Genomic DNA, 16,700 nt, shown 5'->3' with positions numbered 1-16,700 from the left:
CAGGTCTCTTCCCCCCCGGCTCCGTTAGGTGTCTGGAGAGAGTGACCACCGTGTAAGAAGAGTGCAGGTGACACCCCTGTGACTCAGTGAGGAGGTTGAGCTCTTTAATCCCTATGGGCAATGTAGCCTCCCTGCAAGTAGAGTTCAGGTCTCGCCTTTTGCTGTGATGGATTTAATAACCGTTGGGATGCTACTCGGTGACCTCCCTGTAATCGGGGTCTGGCTCACGTCCCTGTCGTTGGTGGGGTTTAGGGCTTGCTTACTAGGCTGGACGCCAGTGACCTGCCTATAACTTTGGGTTTTGGCCTTTTCTCCCCCCCCCCCCTTTTTTCGGCTTTCTTGGCACTGTGGTGCTCCAGCAAGGCAGTCAGAAAGACCGCTCGCTTCCGAAGTGTTCAGGTCTTGATTTTTCATTCAGCGAGGATATTGAGCCCTTAAGTACCTTGAGACCGAGTGACCGCCCTGTAAGTAGGGTTGAGGTCTCTCCCCTTGTGAGCTCTAGGTGCTAAACCCTGCTGGCTGGCTAGTTGGCATGGACCTCCCAGGAACTAGGGTCCAGGTCCGTTCCCTTACACCCGGCTGTCTGACCAGTCGGATGGACCACCTGAAACTAGCGTTCAGGTCTCTTCCCTTCTTTAATCCAGGTGATAGACATTTATGGCAGGTGAACTGGTATGACCGCCCTGGAATTAGGGGTCAGGTCGCTCCCCTCCTTTTACTTTAGGTCATAGACACTTATGGCTGGCTAGTCAGTGTGACAGCCCTATAACTAGGGTTCACATCTCTCCCCTTTGAAACCTAGGTAATATAGAATTATGGCCAGATAGTCAGCGTGGCCCACCCTGTAACCAGGGTTCAGGTCCGTTTCCTTTTGAAAGCTAAGCAATAGAGAATTATGGCCGGCTAGTCGGCCTGACCGCCCTGTAAGTAGGGTTCAGGTCTCATTCTTCTCATCTGTGGCATAAGCAGGGTGACCTTTTTTGTTGCCTTTTTAATACACTGTGCCCATAGCCTTTTGCGGTTAGCTCTTTTTCCGCTTTGGGAAGCGCTGTGTTATGTGGTATGTCTGTGTTGGAGAGTGAACGTGATATGCATGGGTGTGGAAGGGCTTTATTTATTTTTATTTGTAAATCCCTGCAGCTTTTTTTTTTTTAATTTTATTTATTTTGGCTTGGTTGGTTTGTTTGAATGAGCCCTTCCCAGAACTAGAAAAAGAACTCTCGTTTGTTTTTTATGGCCCCCGTTTAGCCATATAGTGGCACAATTGATGGTTTGGGTCTCATGCCTTAAGGCTGAAAAGGCGTTTGGGCCCCTTGCTTAAGTTCCTCTAGACCGTGTGGTCTCCCTGCATCTGCGGCTCAGGTCACGTCCCTCTCCCTTCTGGGGCAATGATGGACTGCCAAGAACCTTAGGTCTGAGGGACCTCTTTTCCCTTTGATACGTGAGCCACCTTGTTTAGCGGTTTTTTCCCCCCCCCCCCCGCCCCGTTTCGAGCATTCAGGTGTTGTCCCTGGCCCTTCCGGCTCTTTTTAGTCCCTTGTCCTTGAGTGGGTGCCCTGTCATTAGGTGGCAGGTCACATGACTCGCTTATTGGGGGTTAGTGAGCCCTTTGGGCACCTAGAGCGGTGAGACCTGCCTGCAATTAGAGTTCAGAGGTGCCTCATTTTTGCTTTCACATGACTCTTCTCCTTTGGCTTCTGAGTCAGTGACCGTCCTGTAGGAAGGGTGCAGGTCACGTCAGTGGGGATCTGGAGAGAGTGGTACCTAGAGCAGCGAGACCACCCCGTAACTACGGTTCAGATCGTTCCCCTCTTTTTCTCTTGGGCTCACGAACCCTTGACAGGCTGCTCGGTGTGACCTCCCTGTAAACAGGGCATAGGTCACTTCTTTCTCATTTATTTGGGATTAGGGGGCCGTCTTGGTCCCCCGAGAGCTCCCTGTAACTTACAGTAGAGACCAAAACCCTTCTTAGCATAATGACATGATGCTGCTCTTTCAGGCTAGCCAGAGTGACCATTCTGTAATTAGGGCTCAGGTCACGTCCCTCTCGCTTATGGGGGGAATTCAGGTCTTAATCGCTTGGGCCTTTGAGAGAGACCTCCCTGTAATCAGGGTTGCGGTCCTTCTCTTTTTGCTGTTGTGGGATTCTGGCCCTTTAGGCTCAGCAGAGGGCCCTCCTCCATGGTTAGGGTGCAAGTCACGTTGGCCTCTCTGATGCTCCCGGCACAGTGCTGTCCCTCTGGAGTGCCTTTCAAGCTCGCCCTGGGTTCTGCAGCAACGCCTCCTGGGTTTTGCCTCGCTTTTGATCGTCGGAGTCCAGAGAGTCTGCAACAACTGTTGGTGAATTCAAGGTTCTGTTCAAACCTTCACCCATTTACCTGTTTGGTTTTTTTTTGTTGTCGAACCATTCGGTACAGTGCACCTTGTGTCCGTGACTCTTGCTATTAAAGTGCATTTCTCACTGCCCTTCAGGCATAACGTGCTGCTGATTTATTTTATAGCAATGAAGCCAGAAACCTGGCTCTGCAGAAGGGCATCAGTTGAGCCTTTGGCACTTTGGGAGACTTGGAGGCCTGGGCATCGAGTGTGCCATCAAAGCGCATGATGGGACAGCTCAGAATTCCCTTCCAGCTATAGGTCGAAGGCTGCCTGTAGAGGCAAGAAGACAAGGTAGCAACTTTAATGCGCACTGTTTATATTTGAAGACCTACAGATTCTCTTAATCCTGTTTTGCACGCTCCCTCTTTTGTTTCCAGCATGTGAGGAAGAAAATGGGAAGGAGGAAACAGAAGATGGAAGAGAACGAGAAAATACTCATCGGGCACAACAACCATCCTGTAACTAGGGGGAAGTCGCTCTTCTTTGTGGAGTGAGGGGGGGGAGAGAGAGAGTGAGCCTGAACCCAGTAGTACCTCAAGCAGCGAGACCTCCCTGTAAGTAGGGTGCAGGTCTCTTCCCCCCCGGCTCCGTTAGGTGTCTGGAGAGAGTGACCACCGTGTAAGAAGAGTGCAGGTGACACCCCTGTGACTCAGTGAGGAAGTTGAGCTCTTTAATCCCTATGGGCAATGTAGCCTCCCTGCAAGTAGAGTTCAGGTCTCGCCTTTTGCTGTGATGGGTTTAAGAACCGTTGGGATGCTACTCGGTGACCTCACTGTAATCGGGGTCTAGCTCACGTCCCTGTCGTTGGTGGGGTTTAGGGCTTGCTTACTAGGCTGGACGCCAGTGACCTGCCTGTAACTTTGGGTTTTGGCCTTTTCTCCCCCCCCTTTTTTTGGCTTTCTTGGCACTGTGGTGCTCCAGCAAGGCAGTCAGAAAGACCGCTCGCTTCCAAAGTGTTCAGGTCTTGATTTTTCATTCAGCGAGGATATTGAGCCCTTAAGTACCTTGAGACCGAGTGACCGCCCTGTAAGTAGGGTTGAGGTCTCTCCCCTTGTGAGCTCTAGGTGCTAAACCCTGCTGGCTGGCTAGTTGGCGTGGACCTCCCAGGAACTAGGGTCCAGGTCCGTTCCCTTACACCCGGCTGTCTGACCAGTCGCTCCCCTCCTTTTACTTTAGGCCATAGACACTTATGGCTGGCTAGTCGGTGTGACAGCCCTGTAAGTAGGGTTCAGGTCTCATTCCTCTCACCTGTGGCATGAGCAGGCTGACCTTTTTGTTGCCTTTTTAATACCTTGTGCCCATAGCCTTTTGCGGTTAGCTCTTTTTCTGCTCTGGGAAGTGCTGTGTCATGTGGTATGTCTGTGTTGGAGAGCGAACGTGATGTGCATGGGTGTGGAAGGGCTTTATTTTTTTTATTTGTACATCGCTGCAGCATTATTATTATTTTTTTTTTATTTTGGTTTGGTTTGTTTGTTTGAATGAGCCCTTCCCAGAACTAGAAAAAGAACTCTTGTTTGGTTGGGTTTTTTTATGGCCCCCGTTCAGCCATATAGTGGCACGATTGATGGTTTGGGTCTCGTGCCTTAAAGCTGAAAAGGCGTTTGGGACCCTTGCTTAAGTTCCTCTAGACCGTGTGGTCTCCCTTCATCTACGGCTCAGGTCACGTCCCTCTCCCTTCTGGGGCAATGATGGGCTGCCAAGAACCTTAGGTCTGAGGGACCTCTTTTCCCTTTGGTACGTGAGCCACCTTGTTTAGTGATTTTTTTTTCTGCGCGCCCCCCCCCCATCTCGAGAGTTCGGGTCTCATCCCTGGTCCTCCTGGCTCTTCTTAGTCCCTTGGTCTTGAGTGGCTGCCCTGTAATTAGGTGACAGGTCACATGACTTGCTTACAGGGGGGTTAGTGAGCCCTTTGGGCACCTAGAACGGTGAGACCTGCCTGCAATTAGAGTTCAGAGGTGTCTCCTTTTTCCTTTCACGTGAGTCTTCTCCTTTGGCTTCTGAGTCAGAGTGACCGTCCTGTAAGAAGGGTGCAGGTCACATCCATGGGGATCTAGGGAGGGTGGTACCTAAAGCAGCGAGACTGCCCTGTAACTACAGTTCAGATTGTTCCCCTTTTTTTCCTCTTGGGCTGGAGCACCCACGGAAAATAATTGTTGGGTGCAGAGCACCCACAGGCAGCTCCCTGTGGCCTCACCCTGCTCCAGCTCACCTTCTCCTCCTTCCCAGCGCTTGCGCTGGGAAGGAACAGCTGATTCACGGGGCAGGGAGGGGGGAGGAGGGGGAATGTGGCACACTGGGGGGAGAGGCGGGGCCGGGGTGGGGATTTGGGGAAGGGATCCAATAATGGCACAGAAGGGGCAGAATTAGGGTGGGGACTTTGGGGATGGAGTTGGAATGGGGGCAGGGATGGGGTGGAGTTGGGGTGAGGCCAGGGGCGATGAAAGGGGTGGGGGGGCATGGGCACCCACCGGCACCAAAGACAGTTGGCGCCTATTGTGCTGTGCATAAAACTCCTGTGCTTGACTCTACACGGTGTGAATTATTGTTCCTTCAGATGGGTGCTCATCCGGGTTACAAGCTTGTGAACTGATTGAGGAACTGAGACTGAGATCCAAGAGAGGCGAGTACATTTAATTTACCACCTCATTAGGCTAGGGATAGACGTCTCTCATCCCCTTTCATACACATCTTGTTCCCACTTCTTAAATTTAAGTGCAAAGGAACATGGACACATGTAGTACAAGCAGAGGGTGTTTTTTAAAAAGGGTACTAATTGGGAGGGGAGACGTGTGCAAGAGGGTTATGTACTACTTAAACTAAGGGGTGTGTTATGGAGGACTTGGACAAACCACCAGCAGGACTGGCTGGGTACGCAAGCGGTAGGCAGTGCAAACTGGTGTCCCATTTCCTCTTTACAAGCCCTGGGGAGCGCCCCTACCCTCCCCCCGCGGCATGTGACGTATACACCTTCGAATAGCAGAAGTCTCCAATAAGGCTGGCAATTGTGTGTAACTTAAGACCTACACCCCCATTAAAGCTGTCAATGTGGAGATTGAGACCACAGAATTTAAAGGGGGAAATGCACATCCCCATCAAGACTGAACAGGCGTGGAGATTGAGACTATGGTGTCAAGGGAAGACTTACATTTCCCAACAAGGTCAGCAGCCAGGGTGATTAAAACCCCTGGCATCAGAGGGAGAGATGAGTCAGCCCTCGAATATCTGGAGTATAAACATGTCAAAACTCGGCAAGCAGCAGTTTAAAAAAGCAAACTATGTTGCAGCCAGATCAGAGAGAGAATTCGTTAAATGATGGAGTGACAAAACAGACAAAGCAGTAATAGTTATATTGGATATACTCAACAAAAAAAAAAAAAAACCCCACCCAAAGTACAGGAATGGGGAAATCAGACCTCTGGAACAATACTTGGAATGGTGAAATCTGACTTAATGAAGGTGTCATTTTGGGAGATAAGCAAGTGATTTAAACCAACTTTAAAAAAAAAAAAAAAAAAAACCTCTGCAGCGGCAGAAGGGAATTAAGCAGTGTAACGTTGTAAAAGTGTTCTTGGTTTCTTTGCAGCCATTCTGAAGGAAAATGGGCCCTTTTCCAAAGAAATGTCTGTAAATAATCCAGGCAAAGAGACAATCTGTCTAAATTGTCCATAGTCACTTTTTTTAAGCGAATTTGAAATTAAGGGGGTTCTATTGAAACTTAATTACCCCCAAATGTATACAAATGTAATGTATGAACAGCTTTGTAAAATTTATATATTAAGTAAATATTTAAGGTCTTAAAAACCTAAATAAACACTCCTGGTTTGGAAACCCTTGCTTTGCAAGTTTAAAATAAATTGGGTTTTTGTTTTTAAAATAATACCACTAAATCCATTTAAATCTTTCATTCAAAATTGCAAAATTAAACAACACACTTTTGCTAGATACAGATCACTAGTGGTGTTTGGCTTTGGTATTTTGCATTTAACCCTTAAGGTACCTCAATACTTCATAACGTTCAATATCTTTATAAAAAAACAAGTCCATGGCTGCAGCAGGGCAATCAAACCCAGAAAAATAAAAATAAAAATTTCTAAATTTATTTTTGTAAACAAAATAGCAAATAAAAGCTGTAGCAGAAAAATAAAAAATTAAAACAGATAGTGCCCCTCTAAAGCAACAGAAGGGGTAAGGTGCACAAAACAAAACACAAACACCCACGCGCCGCGTGCGCGCACACGCTGTTAAAAACACTGAGCCTTAAAATGGCTCAGTGTAATTAGACTGTCATGTTAAGAGATACATAAAAACTCTAAGCACAAAAGAAACAGTTAAACCTAATGTAAAAATTAATATAGTTATAAAAGTTAAACTATGAAAAATGTTCATTTTCCCCAAAACATGTGCAGTGTATATTGTAGAAGGGGTAAAAGAAACGCAAACAGAACATGTTACTTAATTAAAATCCTATTAAGACTCCAAAAGGAGCCACAATAGGTTGTTTTCTTTTTCAAATTCCTGTTTTTTTGGAAGCAGAAGCTAAAGTAATCAAAACTCAAAGTTGATTTGTGTCCTTTTAAGACAGAGTCTCTGAGCTGCTAATGGTTTTGAATTCAAAAGCAAGCCAGAAAGCATCTGCATTGAAGAAAATTACCTAACTAATAAAGGAGGAAAACTGCCCATAAATGGCAGCACAAAGACATACCTGGTCTACTATATAAAAAAGAAACTGAGGTACACCACCTCATGAATTTAATAACTGAACAGTAAAATAATTTCCCCATAACCCTTAAAAGGTAAAAGCCATTAAAACCTGGCCTGCCTATAAAAACACAGGAACGTATGGGGGTAATTCCTCTCTTTTGCCTGCAATCAGCAAAAATATTCGTTAAAGGAAGGGATATGGTAAGTAATAATCTGCCACCCTCCCCCTTAATCTGCCCCTTGGGGGGGGGGGTGGGGGGAGCCTTACAATTCCTTAGAAGGTGTGTAACATGTTCATAAGAAAATATGTGTAGAAGGAAGAAAGTACCTCTGAACCATCAACCACAGCCAAAAGGACCGTGGCAGAATCTGCAAATTGATTTTACTGGGCCCTTCGCAGACAGGTTACAGAACTATATTAAGGTATTAAACAATAAATTAAATAAAAATGAAATTAAAAAAAAAACCTATACGACCAAGTAAAAGAAAATCAAACCCAACTGAATAATAACAGCAGTCTGAACAAACCTGCATTTAAGGATTAGGGGAAAATGAAAACATTTCAAAAGCACCAAAATAAGTTTTAAAATTGTTTGCACCAGTGCTTGTCAATACTAACAATCTCTCCACAGGTGAACAGGAAGAAGGACTGAAGGGTGACCATGAGGAGTTTCCTGCTGTGGCTCCTGATGCCCCTGTGGTGCATGATGAAGGACGCAAGTAGTGTGCCATGTAAAAGGGAGGATTGGATACTAATCCTAGACATCTTAAAGGATCTGTCAAACTCTGTATCCAGCTCAGTGGATATAACAAAATACTTGGGTCAAGAATTCAGCAGCCTGTTAATAAATGGTACCAAAATAAAGGAATAGGAGGAAAGTTGTTGACGAGCAGGGCAAGCATTGGCCATCACCACACAGGGCATTGTAACGGAGCTCCTGGATGGCCAGGTCTCCTGGATGGCCATCTCTCCAGTACCCCTTCATGGGAACGGGGAAACAGAGAATCAATGAGAGTCCAAAGACCAGTTTGGACAGGTCACAGCATAATCTTCAGTCTCCTGTGCCTCTGGGAATCCCTCACTCACAACGAGCTAGAACGGTGACCTCTCTGCCAGTATGGAGGAGAGGTCATGTTACTAAAATAAAAAGTATTGTTTATTCCGAGTTCGCCGGGAAAGCATTGTACCCTAGTGAATGTTGCACCCACTCTGCTAAGGAAATTCTATGTATATGCCCTTATAATGTTCTAACAAATTTGTCTAGATTCAAAGTGGCCATCACTGAGTAACTGGTGCACACGGAGCTGGTCCAGATGAACGGTACCTACTGGTGTGTGACTGCCCAGAACCACTCTATCGAGCTAAATGGAAAGCCCTGCCCTCGAGACATCCATCCGTGTGCATGACGGTCCCCCGAAGGGGAACCCTGACTGACAGGACGTGGCTCCACCGCACTCTGCCAATGACGGGTAACCTAACATGGGATCCGGAATGGCACTACGGCAGTAAGTATCTAGAGGAGGGTCTACAGGCCCTGCAGGCGAAGATCGAGGAGTTGGTGGCCGAGGCCCAAGACACATTGGAGAAGGCCGTCCGAAGTACACTTGGATAGGGGAGACCGTGGACCAGGTCGCTGTTAAGTACTCTGAGGCACGGAATCAGGCAGTGGAGGTTAAATCAATAATTATGGGTGATGCCATCTCAGGTGAAGAGATTCCCCTGGGGATGGCTCTGGGTGCTATTCTGCCAAATTAGGTGGAGCATGTCCATTCTGACATTCCTGATGGTGTTGATACTTTACTTGCAACTCCGAAGTAAGCAGAAAATTGTTTTATATTTGACCTGGCGGGTTAGGGAACCCTAGGGTCAAGAGGAGGGACTGAAGGGTCAGAATCCATTAGCTATGGATGTAAGATCTTGCCTACAGTTTCTCCTGAGAACTTTTCATATAGGCCTGGAGTCCACAGCTTGGCTTGGGCTATGGGGTCTGGCTAACAGAGAATAATACCCCAGCTTCCCTCTTAGCTATGTAAACAAATAACCTTGTTTGTTTCAAGTCAGTGAGCGGAGTCAGCATAACTCGGAATGTAATTGGGCGTCCTTATCACAAGTTATAGACACCATGAAGCGCTGAGAAAGGCCTCATGGTTACTCCCTCATGCAAGGAGGAGATAGTGGTACAATACTCCTCAATCCCAGACAGAGTTCAGGGAGAGGCCCAATATAATTGACATGCGTTAGGACACTCTCCCCTCGCAGATGTATGCCAATCCTAGCCCACAGAAATGCAAGGGTAAACTTATAAACAGTTGTTAAGTATTACTGCCTTTTTCGCTTTAAATCTCCAGGAATGTACCTGTCAGTCAACTGGGATTGCTGCTACCTCATTCCCCTGGACCCCAAAATTAGGATTTAACCTATACACTTTAATAGACACAGTTTGGGGGTAATGACCTGTGTGTCAGCAATATGTTAATTTGAGCCTTGGAAGGAATCATTATGTAATCTTTTAGATCATTGGCTTATTGTGCTTATCTTGTTTTCCTGCTAGAATCTATCGAGGAGTTTGGGAAAACCCACCCCTGTCGCTTCTCTTTGCCCAACGAGCACCCTATATAATCTATTGCTTATTAGGCTCAGGCACTGCAGAAGAATTAATTACAAAGTGACACTCTGCTAGTGCTGTGCGTAATAAACTCCTGTGCTTGACTCTACATGGTGTGTATTATTGTTCCTTCAGCGAGGAAGCTGGAAACCTGGCTCCACAGTAGGGCAGCAGTTGAGCCTTTGGCATGTTTGGAGAGTTGGAGGCCTGTGCGTCAAGTGTGCCGTCAAAGCGCATGATGGGACAGCTCAGAATTCCCTTCCAGTTATAGGTCAAAGGCTGCCTGTAGAGGCAAGAAGATGACAAGGTAGCAACTTTAATGCGCACTGTTTATATTTGAAGACCCCTGGACTCTCTTAATCCTGTCGTAACCTGTCTTGCACACTCCCTCTCTTTCTTTCCAGCACATGAGGAAGAAAAGGGGAAGAAGACGATGAAGATGGAGGAGGAGGAGAAAATACGCACCGGGCACTGTCTTGTAACTAGGGTGGAAGTTGCTCTTTGTGGGGTGGGGGAAGAGAGAGTGAGCCTGAACCTGGTAGTACCTCAAGCAGCGAGACCTCCCTGTAAGTAGGGTGCAGGTCTCTTTACCCCTTGACTCCATTAGGTGTCTGGAGAGAGTGATCACCCTGTAAGAATGGTGCAGGTGACACCCCTGTGACCTCCGTGAGGAGGTTGAGCTCTTTAATCCCTATGGGCAATGTAGCCTCCCTGCAAGTAGAGTTCAGGTCTTGCCTTTTGCTGTGGTGGGTTTAAGAACTGTTGGCATGCTACTCGGTGACCTCCCTGTAATCGCGGTCCGGCTCCCGTCCCTGTCGTTGGTTTAGGGCTTGCTTATTAGGCTGGATGCCAGTGACCTACCTGTAACTTTGGGTTTTGGTCTTTTTTTCCCCCTTTTTGGCTTTCTTGGCACTGTGGTGCTCCAGCAAGGCAGTCAGAAAGACCGCTCGCTTCCGAAGTGTTCAGGTCTTGATTTTTCATTCAACGAGGATATTGAGCCCTTAAGTACCTTGAGACCGAGTGACCGCCCTGTAAGTAGGGTTGAGGTCTCTCCCCTTGTGAGCTCTAGGTGCTAAACCCTGCTGGCTGGCTAGTTGGCATTGACCTCCCAGGAACTAGGGTCCAGGTCCGTTCCCTTACACCCGGCTGTCTGACCAGTCGGATGGACCACCTGGAACTAGGGTTCAGGTCTCTTCCCTTCTTTAATCCAGGTGATAGACATTTATGGCAGGTGAACTGGTATGACCGCCCTGGAAGTAGGGGTCAGGTCGCTCCCCTCCTTTTACTTTAGGTCATAGACACTTATGGCTGGCTAGTCGGTGTGACAGCCCTATAACTAGGGTTCACATCTCTCCCCTTTGAAACCTAGGTGTCACGGAGTGCGGAGGAGTCAGGGTCTCGCACGCCTCCCACTTCCTGCAATTCACCGTGACTCTCAGCCAGCCAGTAAAACAGAAGGTTTATTAGATGACAGGAACACAGCCCCAAGCAGGGTGTGTAGGTACAACCGGGACCCCTCAGCCAGGTCCCTCTGGGGGGCAAGGATCTTAGACCCCAGACTTGGGGTTCCCTGCCTCTTCCCAGCCAGCCCAAAACTGAAACCAAAAACCCCTCCGGCAGGCTCTCTCCCTTTGCCCAGTTTCCTGGGCAAAGGGGTTGACTTTCCCCACCCCCCCTTCCTGACTCAGGTTACAGGCTCAGGTACCGTCCCTCACCTAAAGTCATCCCCCTGCTCTCCCATCCCCCATGCAGACAGTCCAGTAAAACTAAATGACACTCCAGGTCAATCCATCCCACTCCCTACTGCGTCACACTAGGTAATAGAGAATTATGGCCAGCTAGTCAGCGTGGAGCACCCTGTAACCAGGGTTCAGGTCCGTTTCCTTTTGACAGCTAAGCAATAGAGAATTATGGCCGGCTAGTCGGCCTGACCGCCCTGTAAGTAGAGTTCAGGTCTCATTCCTCTCATCTGTGGCATGAGCATGGTGACCTTTTGTTGCCTTTTTAATACCTTGTGCCCATAGCCTTTTGCGGTTAGCTCTTTTTCTGCTTTGGGAAGTTCTGTGTCATGTCTGTGTTGGAGAGCGAACGTGATGTGCATGGGTGTGGAAGGGCTTTTTAATTTTTATTTATTTGTAAATTGCTGCAGCTTTTTTGTTTTTTGGTTTGTTTGAATGAGCCCTTCCCAGAACTAGAAAAAGAACGTGTTTGTTTTTATGGCCCCTGTTTAGCCATATAGTGGCACGATTGATGGTTTGGGTCTCGTGCCTTAAGGCTGAAAAAGCGTTTGGGCCCCTTGCTTAAGTTCCTCTAGACCGTGTGGTCTCCCTGCATCTGCAGCTCAGGTCACGTCCCTCTCCCTTCTGGGGCAATGATGGACTGCCAAGAACCTTAGGTCAGAGGGACCTCTTTTCCCTTTGATACGTGAGCCACCTCGTTTAGCGATTTTCCCCCCCCCCCCCCCCAAAGTCTCAAGCGTTCAGGTGTCATCCCTGGCCCTCCCATCTCTTTTTAGTCCCTTGTCCTAGAGTGGGTGCCCCGTCATTAGGTGGCAGGTCACATGACTCGCTTATGAGGGGGTTAGTGAGCCCTTTGGGCACCTAGAGCGGCGAGACCTGCCTGCAATTAGAGTTCAGAGGTGCCTCCTTTTTGCTTTCATGTGACTCTTCTCCTTTGGCTTCTGAGTCAGAGTGACCGTCCTGTAAGAAGGGTGCAGGTCACGTCAGTGGGGATCTGGAGGCAGTGGTATCTAGAGCAGCGAGACCACCCCGTAACTACACTTCAGATCGTTCCCCTCTTTTTCTCTTGGGCTTATGAACCTTTGACAGGCTGCTCGGTGTGATTGCCCTGCTTACAGGGAGTAGGTCACTTCTTTCTCATTTATGTGAGATTAGGGGGCCGTCTTGGCCCCCCGAGAGCTCCCTGTAACTTAGGGTAGAGACCAAAACCCTTCTTAGCATCTTGTCATTATGCTGCTCTTTCAGGCTAGCCAGAGTGACCATTCTGTAATTAGGGCTCAGGTCACGTCCCTCTCGCTTATGGAGGGGAATTCAGGTCTTAATCACTTGGGCCTTTAGACCCTCCATGTAATCAGGGTTGTGGTCCTACTCTTTTTCCGCTGTTGTGGGATTCTGGCCCTTTAGGCTCAGCAGAGGGCCTTCCTCCATGGTTAGGGTGCAAGTCACGTTGGCCTCTCTGATGCTCCCGGCACAGTGCTGTCCCTCTGGAGTGCCTTTCAAGCTCGCCCTGGGTTCTGCAGCGACACTTCTTGAGTTCTGCCTCGCTTTTGATCGTCGGAGTCCAGAGAGTCTGCAACAACTGCTGTTGAATTCAAGGTGCCGTTCAAACCTTTACCTGTTTGTGTTCTGTCTGTAACACATGTCTGTGATATGTCATCTATGGAGACAGAGATACTACATGTTGTGTATTATAAAGCATAAATTATAGCAATTAAAGTGTGGTGGGTTTTTTTGTTTTTGTTTTTTTCTTTTCTTATTTGCATCACTAGGTATATGGAACCTATTTTTAGGACTCTGTGTTAAGGCCTTTGTTTTGTATAGTTGTAATTAAAAAAAAAAAAAAAAAAAACCAAAAAAACAAAGTAATCATTCCAAACTACTGCTTAGAAGAAGGCATTTTTAAATGCTTGTAGCTTTCTGTTTTTCTTTGAATTGAAAGCTAATACTTGAACTTCAGGGGATAGCTCAGTGGTTTGCGCTTTGGCCTACTTAAACCAGGGTTGTGAGTTCAATCCTTGAGGGGGCCACTAAGGGATCTGGGGCAAAATCAGTACTTGGTCCTGCTAGTGAAGGCAAGGGACTGGACTTGATGACCTTTCGGGGTGTCTTCCAGTTTTATATGAGAGGTATATCTCCATATATTATAGGATGGGGGGAGAAGGGATAGCTCAGTGGTTTGAGCATTGGCCTGTTAAACCCGGGGTTGTGAGTTCAATACCTTGAGGTGGCCATTTTGGGCACATTCTTTGACATTTAAGTTATTTATATGCTGAAGAAGGTGGTGGGTGTTTTTTTTAGGTCTCTTAGCTACCATTTTTATATTCCCAGGGGAATTCTGCCGATCGAATGGTTAAAATGTAAGTCTCAGCAGGTTCAATTCCATGGTGTAACACCTCCTTCATTGAACAGAGGAAGTTGGATGCTCACCCAGGTGATATGGGGTAATGTGGGTGAAGCAATCCAGCCTGAATTAGCTGAGCTCTTGAGCATACAGTATTGCCAACCTCAAATGTTGAATAATCCTGTCAGGCTCACTAAAAATCATGAGGTTTTGTAACCTTTTTAGTTACCTTCTGCTTTTTGAGCCTTTAGGGTGCACTAGGGACTCATTTTTTCTCTATAGCCACGAGGGCTAGAAAGTTCTATTTTCTTTAAGAATGAAGGCTGAAATCGTCATATATCCACTTGACTGCAGGAGCTGGGGTTTTATAGTCTGATAGTCAATATTCTGGAAACAAAGATGAGCAAGTTAGTTCAGCGTGCTCTATCCATTCTGCCTGGATGCAGATAAAACAGCTTAAGGAAAAGAATAATGAAGACCCATGTTCATTATTCAAAATAACTTTTTTTGTTCGGCTATCGTTTATTCATCCATGGGTCTGGGGGCTACTTCATGGCATTCCTGCCTAATTGCTGTGAAGGAGGCACCTTTTCAACATCCTGGAACTTGTCTGCTCCAAGCTCCTCAGCTGAGCTGCATTTACTGAAGTCAGAAAGCTAGCTCTTTCCTTCTGTTCATTCCCCTCCCCTCCCCCCTCTGTTTCCTAGCTCTCTCACGTACTACTTTTTTCCATGGGACAGATCACAAAATAAATTAGCCAGCAAAATGACAAGTAAGTTTGTTATTATCCTGGCTAATTTATTTCATGTTCTTGTTTCTTCCTTTTTTCTTTCACTGGCTGCCAGCAAGTCCAGACTGTCAGACTAGGCCTCCAGCTATGCTTCGAGAACTGAGAGTATCTTGCATTCTTCTTTGTACTAATTGAACTTGGCACTGTTCTGTTTGTAAGCTCAGAATTCAGGGGCTCTATGCAAGAGTGTGGCTTTGTACCATGAAGCTCTACTTAGTTGAATGTTGCTGCTGCTGCCACCAGTAAAAGTGCTACTTTGCAGACTCACATGGCATATGAGTGTTGCCATACAGGAGAGTGTGGGAGTAGTACTGAATTTCAGTGATGCTGCAGACAGTTTATGCCAAGTGGCGTGTATCCAGAGATTAAACACCTTTATGTTATGTAATTGTAGCCAGGGGTGAGCTGGAGCCGGTTCGCACGGGTTCGCGCGAACCCGTTGTTAAATTTAGAAGCGGTTTTAGAACCGCTTGTTAACTAGCTTCCCTGCGAGGGAAGCTTTGATGGGCTCTGCCTGGGAAGCCTGTAATTCCTCCTCCCGGCCGCCGGGGGACGCTGTGCTGTGCTGCGAGAGCCATGTGAGCTGCCTCCTGGCCTTGTTGCTGCTCCTGCTCTTTGGACCTCTGGCCCTGGGGCTCCGGCTGCGTCCTGCTGCTCCCAGCCGCTCCCCCCTGTGTGAGTATCTGCGCCCCTCCCCCGCCTTGCCTGCCCCCAGCCCCAGCCACCCCCTGCCCCCAGCCAGCCCCCCTCTGCCCACAGCCGCCCGCAGCCCGCCCGTCTGCATCACCTGCCCACAGCCAGCCCGTGTCACTCCCTGCCTCCAGCTAGCCCTGCCCCACGCCCCTATCTGCAGCCAGCCCCACATCCACTGGTGCCCTGCAGTTCCCAGGGCAGTAACCCTGCACACCTGCTTTAATGAGGGGGGGCAGGGAGCAGCTGGGACCCACACATGGCCACACCCTAGAGTGACCAGACAGCAAGTGTGAAAAATCGGGACGGGGGTGAGGGGTAATAGGAGCCTATATAAGAAAAAGGCCCAAAAATTGAGACTGTCCCTGATCACCACCCACACATGTGAAACGGAGCTCATTTCTAGTTCAGCCCCATCTTTTTAAAAAAGAACTTTAGGTAGGGTTAAAATACATCTGTATTTTCCTGGACATGTCAGGCTTTTCGGTTCTTAATCACCTCCTGGGAAAATATGGACGTATGGTAACCCTATTGGTACAAAAAATACATGCTGTCGCACATCCCTTAAATCAGAACTTTTTATAGGGAACCCGTTAAGATTTTGGCAGCTCATCACTGATTGTAGCTGTCTTGGTCCCCAGATATTGGAGAGACCAAGGTGGGTGAGGTAATATCTTTTTTTTTATTTGACCAAATACTGTTGGTGAACTGAAGGAGAGCAAGGGGTTTTACTCTCTATTTCCTAATCTTCAAAGCCAAAGGGGGCCTCCGGCCCATTCTGGACCGGCATGGACTTGACAAGTTCATGGTCAAGTTGAAGTTCTGCATGGTCTCCCTGGGCACAGTGATTCCTTCTGTGGAGGGAGACTGGTACGCCACCCTCGACATGAAGGACGCGTACTTCCACGTGGCTATTCATCCGGCGCACAGGCACTTCCTACGCTTTGTGGTCATCCACGAACATTACCAGTTTACGGCCCTCCCATTCGGCCTTTCCACGGCCCTGTGGGTGTTCACCAAGCGTATGTCGGTCACGGCTGCCTTCCTCCGTCAACGGCGGATGCAAGTGTATCCTTGATAACCTGGTGGTAAGAGAGACAGGACCAGCCTTGCAGTTCAGGTTTCTCAGTTCTTGAGTGCGTAGAAAAATCTAATGCTAAAAGCTATCAAAACTAACTTAAGTTTAAGTTAGTCAGGTAAAACTTAAAATCAAAACCTAAACAACCTAAGAATTTAAAACTTAGGGAAACCAAGCTTAGCCTAGTTCCCTTTAAACTTGAAGAACAAGTATAGCCTACTACTATTACTAGGCTATACATCTTAGATAGACTATCTAGAGAGTAGAAATAGAATGTAAGTGCGACTGCTCTAGCACATATGTTTCCTTGTGGTGTCCTTGTTAAGTCTGTGGGTACAAATTGAAAGCCCCCTCCCCCCATGCTATTCTCCTCCAT

At 47.6% G+C, this 16,700-nt stretch overlaps 1 protein-coding gene across 6 annotated transcripts in view; it reads left to right on the top strand.

The window, feature by feature from the left end:
* Positions 1-16,700, top strand: part of LOC123363910 (indoleamine 2,3-dioxygenase 1-like) — a 73,490-nt gene that overhangs the window by 347 nt on the left and 56,443 nt on the right. For 2 of the 6 annotated variants that reach the window (XM_045005473.1, XM_045005468.1), the window contains exons 1-3: positions 21-2,837; positions 7,713-9,993; positions 10,091-13,021. The gene's annotated coding sequence lies outside the window, so the exon portion shown is untranslated. Of the gene's footprint in view, positions 1-20; positions 2,838-7,712; positions 9,994-10,090; positions 13,022-16,700 lie in introns of those variants that run through there. The other 4 variants (XM_045005471.1, XM_045005470.1, XM_045005476.1 and 1 more) reach the window with 4 other exon arrangements.

The sequence above is a fragment of the Mauremys mutica genome, chromosome 2 (assembly GCF_020497125.1).
Source record: "Mauremys mutica isolate MM-2020 ecotype Southern chromosome 2, ASM2049712v1, whole genome shotgun sequence".
Lineage (NCBI taxonomy): Eukaryota > Metazoa > Chordata > Testudines > Geoemydidae > Mauremys > Mauremys mutica.
Note: the sequence above shows the minus strand (reverse complement) of the source record. Positions and strands in the feature narration are given on the sequence as shown.